Source organism: Pinus tabuliformis, chromosome 3_1, assembly GCF_031772625.1.
Source record: "Pinus tabuliformis cultivar Carrire ecotype Pingquan chromosome 3_1, CPIR1, whole genome shotgun sequence".
Classification (NCBI taxonomy): Eukaryota; Viridiplantae; Streptophyta; class Pinopsida; order Pinales; family Pinaceae; genus Pinus; species Pinus tabuliformis.
Genome location: NC_142301.1, coordinates 633,643,289 through 633,654,946, shown reverse-complemented (window position 1 = coordinate 633,654,946; position 11,658 = coordinate 633,643,289). Strand labels below are relative to the sequence as shown.

The 11,658-nt window shown below is 38.3% G+C and overlaps 1 long non-coding RNA gene across 1 annotated transcript; it reads right to left on the bottom strand.

The window, feature by feature from the left end:
• Positions 1-10,505: 10,505 nt before the first annotated feature.
• Positions 10,506-10,806, bottom strand: LOC149188662 (uncharacterized). Its single transcript, XR_016256304.1, has 2 exons — positions 10,726-10,806; positions 10,506-10,616 (listed from the first exon to the last, which is right to left on the bottom strand). It is a non-coding gene; the product is annotated as an uncharacterized LOC149188662 (long non-coding RNA).
• Between the last annotated feature and the right edge of the window lie 852 nt (positions 10,807-11,658).

Sequence of the window (11,658 nt, the reverse complement as noted above, 5' to 3'; positions counted from 1 at the left end):
TAGATGTGCAATATCAATCCTCCTCCTACAAGCTATTGACAAGATTGTCTTTCTTCTTCATCATCAACTAATTACTAATATACAATATAGACAATTACATATACATATAGAAATATAAAAAAAAAATTATAACATTCACAAAAATTATCATCCAAATCCAAACAAATAAACACACAAACCACTCAAAATATCCAAACATGGACTCACACAAACCACTCAAAGCATCTAAACACAGACATACAAATTATTCAAGGCAAACAACATAGAGTAAATTAAATAACATAATTATATGGTCATGTCACGCAAAGAAAACATAATGTAAATTTCAAAGGATGAAGTTTATCTCAAACATATACATAATAATGATAATATAAAAATATGACATTGTTGCCTTCAAATGGAACCAACATAGATCCATCTAACTCTGGATCTATCATGCACGGAGAGGGATCGAATCCCTCGAGGTGCAAACCTTTCCTCAAAATTTACATTCCAAAAAGAAGGTTTGCACCTCGAGGGATTTGATCCCTCTTAACGCAGTATTTTTTTTGTTAAATATTTCTCTAATTGGATTTTTTTTTTTTTTTGAAAAAAACATCTTATTTCTTTTTAGTAAATTACAAATATTTTATTGAATATGTGTCCACATTTTAAATGTATGAATTTTCAAACCAAAGTAATCACCCATAACACTAAAGATAAACATAATATTTGAATCCATAAAAATACCCTACAACCATGGAATGCTCAATAAATTAAAATTATCATTAATCACTAGAATTCCGATGGATAAGAAATGAATAAATTGAGAGTAGAAACAACGCTCTGATTGTTACATTTTAAAAATTATAAAAACATTTGCATTTGAACGACATAAAATTCCATAGAATTGCAAATAAAAAATGAAGAAGGATACCGAGGTGGAGGAATTGTCTGGACAAGGAAAAAAAATTTCAAAAAATCTTGCAGTAGTTGTGTTTGAATCATGTTTTTAATGGTGGAAATAGATTCAACACCATCAAAAACCTCCAAGGCACCCAAATCTTGACTTTTGACAGTGATAATATGGATTTACAAAATCACACCGAGGTGGAGGAATTGTGCGGACAATCAAAAGTGGATAATCTGGATTTACAAAAATCATGCTGAGGTGGAGGAATTGTCCAGACAATCAAAAGTGGTTGGAATCTGGGCAAAAAAAAATTCAAAAAAACTTGCAGTAGTCGTGTTTGAATCATGTTTTTGGTGGTGGAAATGAATTCAATAGCATCAAAAACCTCCATGGACCAAAATCTTGAATTTTGGCAGTGATAATCTAGATTTACAAAAATCTCAGCCGGATTTTAACAAAACCTTGCCATAATTTCTATGATTTTCCAGCCAAAAAAACAATCTATCTAGACTACGGCATAAAAATAGAAAACGCAGCTCTTATTTTTTCATTTGAGACTCTTGATACATAATTTACAACCAATGGCAAAGAGTGAAGGCTTCACGGAAGAGGAAACATAATGAAGTGGCGGAAGAAATTCATTCTCTAAAGATCATTCAAGAGAACCTAGGCCAAAAATGGAATATGAAAACTATTATATATGGAAAAAAAAATATTATTTATTAGGTAGTTTAATTTTTCTAGTTAATTTTAAAAAATTTAGCATAAATTTTTAAAAATCTGAGTTTAATAGAATTCTAGTATTCTAAAGGGTTTTTCAGGGTGCTAAATTCATTTATACATTCAAAAATGCATTTTAAATAACATAAATTCACATTCTTCCTTTGAAATTGTTTATCCAATTCCAATGAAAAAATATATTTCGTCTATAAATTAAACTAGGCCATTACTTATTAATAAAATGTATTTTTTAATAGTAAAGTGGATTTCATATCTTATTTTTCTCTTCCTTCTCTTTTTCCACCATGGCAAACAAAACCTTACATACAATTATCAGTAATCTATTTCTTTAAACATGATTAAGATTCCTATTAAATTAAAGAATAATTTAGTTAGCTTTTCAATTAATTTCTTTTTGTTTTTTACTTTAAATAAGTTTAATGATTAATAGCGTATGCTTTTTTTAAATTTATAGTTCTATAATATATATGCCAATAGATTTTAATTGTCAAATAATTACCCCTAAGTAAGTCCCAAGTCCAATTACAAAAAACAAACATCTTATTCACTAATTTAATATCTAACTTCATTATATAATATTTTACGCTTCAAATTCAAACTTGATCACTATAGTTTGTTGCAGGTAGTGAGAGAATCTTCCTAAAGTATTCATTTGAACCCATCACCATCTTCTATATAATGTCACTTTCCTCATTTGTTTCAACTTTTGTTGTTCACTGAAGTGGTGAGTAGCATTCATTTTCCGAAAAATAAAATATGTATGTGATGGTAGAGCTTTCGTGTAGCTTCATTTTCACTATTGCCTTTGTTTGCATTGAAACACTTGTTGTTAGGACCTGCGGTCTGTGCAATGGGCAGGGCGACTCCACCGTGTGAAGGACGTGCGAAATATGAAACAAAACAAGCCAAGAAACGAGTTTATAAGATGTTGGACGATTTGGGCGGACCGACCCTCCTCTTGGGCGAGACAACACATGTTGAATGAGTCGTCTTGGGCATTTGGTGTGGGCCGGCCGGGTGACATAACCTGCCACCCGCCTGTATATATTGGAGGGCATTTGGAGGAAAATGACCATCATTCGATCACACAAGTTCGAACAAGGAGTTCTGTAGTGCGTGGTTGAGGCCGCACGATGGGCAGAACTCGGGTGGAAAACTCGTTTGGAAATTCGTTCAAGAATTCGTTCGAGAAGTCGTTAAAGGAAGTCGTTCGAGAATTCATTCGAAAGGTCGTTCGAGAATTCATTTGAGAAGTTGTTCGAGGAAGTGGTTCGAGAATTTGTTCGAAAGTTTGTTTGAGAAAGTCATTCAAGAATTCATTCAGGAAATTCATTCAGAAAAGTCGTTCGGGAAAAACTCGGGCGAGGTCGTTCGGGCAACCTGGGCGAGGTCGTGTGGTGACCCGGGTGAGGTTGTTCAGGTGACCCAAGTGAAGTCGTGTGGCGAACTGGGTGAGGTCGTTCGGGCGAAGCGGGTGAAGTCGTGTGGCGACTCAGGTGAACGAGGTTGGGTGAATGAGTTGGGTGAACGGGTGGACGTGCAGACGGGCAGCCGGGCAAGGGCGCACCGTGCACGTCGAAACGAAGAATCATTTGGACGGGCGATCAGGTGAGGGCACGCCATGCACGACGAAATGGTGGAAACAGTGAAGTGTTGATATTGTGAACAGAGGTGTGACTCATGCAGAGGCGCCCGTATGTGGCGACTTGGAGGCACGCCCAAGTTGGGCAAACAACACGATCGTGCGACGAGGTGGACGAAGCGTTGGTGAGTCGTGCGGCGACTGTGCGGAGGTGCCGACGAGCTGGGTAACCGAGTTTGCCGAAGTTGAAAATTGGCTAAGTGTAAATTTGGGGTTTCCCAAGATTTAACTTGTACTTTGTAAAAGTGAGGATTATATATATTGATTTGGGCAGACTCATATTGCAGGGAGTTTCCCCTCCCTTTATACTGTTGTGCATTTCTCTTGTATAATGTTGTTTATGTAAATGTTATGGGCTTTCACTTGTATAAAGGAAACATAATAATACTTGGTAACGAAAATAAAACTAAGTATGGAATGTTAGGCGTAGTCTACAATCGTAAGTATCGGTGAAAAGAAAACGATTAGTAGTGCCACACCTTGCTATAAGCAGTTGAAAGACTACCACAGGTGTAGGGGCGTGACAGGTGGTATCAGAGCTAGTGCCGGGGAGCTGGTGTTGGTGTTGAAGCATTGAAGCTGATACACACCTGCACTTCGTGACAGGTGGTATCAAAGTTGGTCCAAGTTTTGCAGGAAACTTGGTGAACTGAATCAAGGAGTTGATTCTACGAAGACCGAAGACTTGGCAGGGAGTTCAAGTTTTGCAGGTGATAGGTGGAATATCAGGGTGATTCAGGTGAATGGTGAAACAGGTTTAGCAAAGGTGAAGCTTAGTGCTTGGACCAAGCTGAACGACAAGACATGGAAGCTTTGGAAGAATGAGAAGGGAAGATCTTGCTTATCTTATACAGGTTGAAGCAAATGAAAAAAGAGAATCCCCGGATTCGAAAGGAACTTAAAGTCTTGGAAAAGAATGTTGAAGACGAACTTCTTCAACTTGGTTGGACAATGGAGCAAGATGAAGTTGCAGATTGTGCTGACAAGGAAGAGAAAGTCATGATGACCAAGGATGTTGCAGAGTGACAACGATGGAGGATGAACTTGAGGTTGATCAAGTTGGACCAGGATCGTGCAGTTTGCAGACATGGATGGATGAGGATACTCACATGGAGGAGCCTCATGATGATGATGAAGTAAGTATTGATACTTGTGTTTCATCGGAGCATTTGGTGAATGGATCGTATGCAGGGAAGGGAAAAATCAGTTTGCCGATGCTAGGGAGGATCTTACCATGGATGTCTACAATGAGACCTTGTATGGAAAAGCAAGGATTGTTGATTGTTGCAGGACTTGTTGGGGTTGTTTGTGACCTTATGGCAGAGGTACAAAGGCCCGTGACAAGGGAGGAACATGATGATCGTTGCGAAGGATTGGGTCATGCTTTAGCCACATGGAGAATTGGCTAAGTGCCCAACATGACTCATAGATAGATTGAAGGGCACACGCTTGAGGTATGATGTTACTTGGGTTGACTTCTCATGGCCGAGACCAAGAGATAGTCTTGGTGGAACCTTTAGTGGGGGAGCTATGATGGAAGAGACTCGTGATGATGATGATATGGTTGGGTGACCGAGTTCACTAGACCGAAGATTGCAGACTTGGATGAGGATGACCAATTGTTGTGAGGGGTCTACTTGGTTGGACTACATGGGCAACTTAGTCATGGACATCAGGTTGAAAACATGGAGCATGGTAGTCTTATGCAAGGACATTATGCAGGAGCATTTGTAGAGATGTCACTTATGGGCATCCAATGAGGAGTGCCAAGGCAGAGATGTTGTGCAAGTGGATTTGCTGGTGTGACATGGAGATGTTCTACTTATGAGCCAATGGAGAGGTTGTGCACTTATGTACAAAAAGGCCATGGACTTGGATGGAGTTGTGAGTAGACTATGGAGCATTCCTAGTACATGGAGAGCTGAGGCATCTTGCAGAGACCTTTGGGCCGAGACTTGTATGCTTGCTGAGATGTTGGTTGGAGATGACTCATGGACCTCATGATGACATGAGGTTGTGACTTTTAGGGACTTCATATATGGTTGACTTGGAGGATCTGATGCATTCAGGAGCTAAGGTCAGAGACTTTGATGCAGGATGGGGTGCATACTTTCAAGTACATGTATGGGAATGGCTTGAAAGAGTGAATTGATGTGGAGGATCAATATGAGACACTTTGGAGTGATGGAGTTACAACGACGATGATGCCTTGGTGGCAACACTTAGGCATGGGTTGAGCCGAGGCTTAACCACTTTTAGCACATGGGAGCTAATTGATCTATGATCATGGGCGGCACAATGATTAGATGAGACAGGTGTATACTTCTTTCTATGGTAGACTTGAGGGGTGGCACATTGCAGATATGATGGAGGTTGCTTCATGGACATGGATGTGGCACATTGAGAGTCGAGAGATGATCTCTTCACTTTGAGGAGATGGATGTTTTGCATATGGATGATGATGTTGGGGTAGATGTGGTTGATTTCATGGGGCACATTAGTACTAGACATCATGGATAGCATGTTGCAGATGAGATGAGGACTACTTCATGGACCTGAGCATGGCTTACCCTTATATGGATATGGATTCTTGATCGAGTTGAGGATGTTACGGGATGTTCTGAGAAACAGCTGATGATGGCATGAGGATGTCCACTCTCATGGTTTGAGCATGACAATTGGACTGATCACCCGATTAGTTCAAACATGGGGTCCAGAAGTGTACAGAGATGTGCTAGCATTTGTTGGAGTATCATGGCAGCAGTTCACACGAAGACGACAGATGCCAGGTCAACACGAGATGTTGCAGTGGGCATGTAGCTTGAGATGGAGGGACCAGCCTTCCACGACGGGGAGCAGCATGTGGAAATTATGATAAGGTAGTCGATGGTCATGGATTGAGGTGATTTCTGATGTATGACATACCGATGAGGTGTATACCTTAGTATGGTGATCTTGCTGATAGATGGTTGCCGAGATGAGATATTGTCGAGGACGAAAATGAATTCTAGTGGGGGAGGATGTTATGACTTACAGTACATGTGACGGGTAGGGCGACTCCACCATGCGAAGGACGTGTGAAATATGAAACAAAATGAGCCAAGAAATGAGTTTATAAGGTGTTGGACGAGTTGGGCAAGCCGACCTTCCTCTTGGGTGAGACAACACATGTTGAACGAGTCGGCTTGGGAGTTTGGTGTGGGTCGGCCGGGAGACATAACCCACCACCCACCCGTATATATTGGAGGGTGTTTGGAGGTAAACGACCATCATTCGATCACATCAGTTCGAACAAGGAGTTCTGCAGTGCGTAGATGAGCCCGCACGACGGGCAAAACTCGGGTGGAAAACTTGTTTAGAAAGACGTTCAAGAAAGTTGTTTGAGAATTCGTTCGAAAGGTCGTTTGAGAATTCGTTCGAGAAGTCGTTCAAGGAATTCATTCGAGAATTCGTTCGAAAGGTCATTCGAGAAAGTCGTTTGAGAAGTCGTTCAGAAAAGTTGTTCGGGCAGAACTCAGACGAGGTCGTTCGAGCGACCCAGGCGAGGTCGTATGGCGACCCGGGTGAGGTCATTCGGGCAACCCAGGTGAAGTCGTGTGACGATCCGGGTGAGGTCGTTCGGGTGAATTGGGTGAAGTCATGTGGCAACTCGGGTGAACAAGGTTTGGTGAACGAGTTAGGTGAACGAGTGGTCATGCTGATAGGTGGTCGGGCGAGGGTGCGCCGTGCATGCCGAAACGAAGAATCGTGCAGATGGGCGACCGAGTGAGGGTGCGTCATGCACAACGAAATAGTGGAAACAGTGAAGTGTTGAGATTGTGAACGGAGGTGTGACTCATGCGGAGGCGCCCGTGTGTGGTGACTTGGAGGCGCGCCCAAGTTGGGAAAACAACACGAACGTGCGACAAGGTGGACGAAGGGTTGGTGAGTCATGTGGCGACCATGCGGAGGTGCCGACGAACTGGGCAACCGAGTTTGCCGAAGTTGAAAATTGGCTAAGTGTAAATTTGGGGTTTCCCAAGATTTAACTTGTACTTTGTAAAAGTGAATATTATATATATCGATTCAGGAAGACTCATATTGCAGGGAGTTGCCCCTCCCTTTATACTGTTGTGCATTTCTCTTGTATAATGGTGTTTATGTGAATTTTATGGGCTTTCACTTGTATAAAGGAAACATAATAATACTTGGTAACAAAAATAAAACTAAGTATGGAATGTTAAGCGTAGTCTACAATCATAAGTATTGGTGAAAAGAAAATGATTGGTAGTGCCACACCTCGCTATAAGCAATTGAAAGAGTACTGCAGGTGTAGGGGCGTGACACTTGTGGTGTGTAGCATTCATTTTCTAAAAAAATTATTGTGTGCAAGCAGAGTTTTCGTGTCGTTTCACTTCGAGTGAACCACGCCCACTTGCATGTGTTAACTCCTACTCAATATCCATCTGATAATGGAGATTAGTTTTTATATAATTAGTAATTATATTACATATTAGTTCAAATTAAAAATATTATAATAATAATACAATTTTTTTATAAATTATAAATAATATATATTTTTTCACAATGGAAATTTGGGCCGGTGATAAACGACATTAACACGCTCTTTGGAGTAGGTTATAACCATATTAATGAAGGTATAATATATTTGGGGTTCAAGATGAAGCCAAACGGACACTGTAATAAGGACTGGGATTTTTTTGGTCTAGATTTTTCACAAAGATCTAGATTCTTGGAAGTATAGATGGCTCACTATGGGAGGTAGAATTATAATGTTAAAAGTTGTATTACAAAATATCTTGGTATACTAGATGCATCTATTTCCTCTGCCTCTTGAAGTTATTAAAAAGATTTAATCAATCAAGGATGCTTTATTTGGGCAAGGCCACATCTCTCAGGGAAGTTTCATTTGGTACAATAGTCCTTTATAGCTAGACCAATTGAGGAAAGTGGATGGGAATCATAGACCCTTCTACTTTCAACATAGTAAAAGCAGTGGGGTAAAGAATAAATCAAATGCATCATACATCTGAAAGAGTAGGGTGAGAATATTATAATGACTTTTGAAATTCATTCATTAGGAGATTGGTGATGGCTCCAAGATCAAAATCGGCTTAGATGCAATCAAAGGTACGATCAAAAACCACTCATTATTTTTCCACATCCTTGATTTCATCTATGGAAACAATATACACTATCTCAAACAGATTTTACATCAAAACTTTCATAGTATTGAACATCAAGCATGAACGAGAGCAAAGGAATTATAGATGCCAAATGGATTTGTTTGTGAATGAGATAACTACATCACTAAACTTCGAAATGCAGACATTACCCTTAGTGATAAGGAGGATAAATCCCAAGTGTATTTTCTATCTTTCTCTAACCAACAAACCCATTTGTATGTCTGATAGATGCAGTATTGTGATTTCTTTTAACTCTCGAGCTAACACTACTACATGTAGGGGGGTTTTAAGACAATATTTAAGACAATATTTGAGTCAATTGTCTTAACTTAAGACAAAAAGAAACTTGTGTATTGTCTTAAATATTGTCTCTAAGTGGGGGTGGCAAAATATAATGTCTCAAAAAAATTTCTCTATAAAGACAATATAGAACACATATTATTATTGTCTTTATAAAGACAAGAATTATTTTCTATTAAGAGACAATTTGATTTGTCTCTCTAGAGACAATTTGATTTGTCTCTCTAGAGACAATTTCATTTGTCTCTCTAGAGACAATTTCATTTGTCTCTCTAGAGACAACTTCATTTGTGTCTCTTTAGAGACAATTACATCTTTGTCTTTTTTAGAGACAATAGATGAGATTAAAAACATATTGTCTCTATAGAGACTATATGTACATAATTCAAACTATTGTCTCTCTAGAGACAGTATAAAAAATTATTTTAAAAAAATAAATAAAATCATTTTGAATGTTCTTTCAAAGCAGTTTCACATTCAAAGTTCACAAATAGTACTCGTGTATGAGAGAAACCACCACAGAAATTCTTGTCTGATAAAAACTAGCACATATGAGTTATTAATATTACCTTTGTTTAGCAAGAGGGGATTCAATTCATTACTAAATTTACGCAAAAGTTTTACTACTTCAAATGGGAGTCAGAAGTCTGGATTTAAGATGCTACCTTAGCTTTGATAAGTGTTCCATCTCCCAGTTTTAATATAGTTAAAGAAGAATCTGTAGACTGTTGAATGGAAACGACTTTAGATTTAGACAATGTGAATCTTTATGCAGAAATCAAACGAGAGCCCAATTAATGAATTGGCGATACATTTATGTGTTCGACAGACAACATACCCACAAGAATACCCAGGCAGGCTTGATAGCCATAGTTATCAACTATGTAAACCAATTTCAGAGTTAAAATAAATCCTCATACATAGCTAGAATTTTCAGAGAAAGTTTTAACAAGACATAATATATTACAAGCAACAATCATCGCAACTAGCATTTCCCCCAACAGTACACAATGAAAGGCACTTGAGCATTCTTGAAATATTTGAAGAGTACAAAAAGTTCTTGTGCAAAATGTGCAAGAGTATATAACGGAAAAAACTATCTTAGCATATAAAAATAGCTCTGTAATGGAGTTGAACTAAGATAGCTTAGCCAACTCCACCGATGAAAACATTTTCACAGTACCCAAATCACATATAGAGAGATGTGATAATGCTATTCTAAGCCCCAAATACAAATCAGAATTAAATGTCGGAACTCAAGAGCAAACTCCAATGATACAAAACTAATTGAATCCGCCAATCCCTAAATATGCAAAAGCATCTTAACAAAGCTATTCAAAAGCATCATCATCGTCATCTGGAAGGGGTTGGGCCGCAGCTGCTACAAGTTCTACCTTGTACTTGACAACATAATAGATTGTAAGCCAAAGTTTCAATCTTTTAGAAATGGAACAAATTATTTCAATAAAAGTTAACAAAAAATAATAAGAAAATAGCATTCTACTTACTTCTGTTGGGTTGCAAGGTCTATCTGAACCTCAGGAGGAGCAAGAGTAGGTGACTCCACAAAATGAAGGTTTGGATCCCTATAAAAATAACCCATTATAGAATCAATGCAAATATTTTAATATAACATTCATATTAGGGAGCATCATAAACTAGATTAAAGGCTCACCCTAAGAGCTTTCATGCCAAGTACAGGAATGGCTTCTCAAAGTTGTAGTTACTTTTTGCAGATATCTCATAGTACTGAAGATTCTTCTTTCTATGAAAAGTAACTTGCTTAGCTTTCACTTGCCTATTCTTCACATCAACCTTGTTTCCACAAAGAACAATAGGAATGTTCTCACACACCCTAAAATTCACAAAGATATTTAGCTAATCGGTTCAAGCAGTTGTGCCACCAGACAATTAAGGAACCTTGATTTCTACTTAGAGATCCAACCCCTATGCAAAAGAGATACCTGCAAAGATCTCTGTGCCACGTTGGGACATTCTTGTAAGTCAATTGTGTAGTAACATCAAACATGATAACTTCACATTGCCCATGAACACTGCAACAAACAAAATCCCAATCAGTAAATAAGAAGGAAACAAATAAATAGAAGTGGAAAAACACGGAACCCTCGCCAATTCAATTAGGAAAATGCCAACAGAAACAGGAAAAGAAAACTAGTAATGATCAAAACAACCAATAACAGAGTCAGTCTATAAATTCAAAATTAGACTAAATTAAAATTCAAATAAATATAAGTGGAAAAATACAGAACCCTCGCCAACTCAACGAGGAAAATGCCAACAGAAGCAGGAAAAGAAAACCAGTATTGATCAAAACAACCAATAACACAGTCTGTCTATAAATTCAAAATTAAATTAATTAAAATTCGAAATAAAGAGACATAAATGAGTAAAACAGAGTGATGATAAAAAGGAACCAAAAAAGGGCTCATATTTGCTCCATTGTCATTGATATTGAGGTTAAAAGGTGTTTCTACTGAGCCCAAACTACATACATATCAACACGGGAAAATAGAATTGATAAGTCAAAAGTTCTCTTGGGATCGATCCAAGTTTAAATCCATGTAGGACCTTTTTAAACAAAAAGTTGAAAAGGCACCCCAAAAGCTCAAATGTACAATGCTCCAATCAACAGGTGTCTACTACACCTGCAGAGGATGAAAAAAAACACTACTTTTGTAAAGTCCCAAGAGACCTGATTTCAAGTGAAAATCAAAATCAGTCTAGCAAAATATAGAAATGGGAAAATAATCAAACTAATTATTGACGTACCTTAACCACATTTTGTCATTAAACCTTACCTGACTGAGCTATAAAGTTGGGTTAGCATTTCATCCTTGGCTTTCTCAACTTGACAAAGCACCATAGCCTGCAAATCA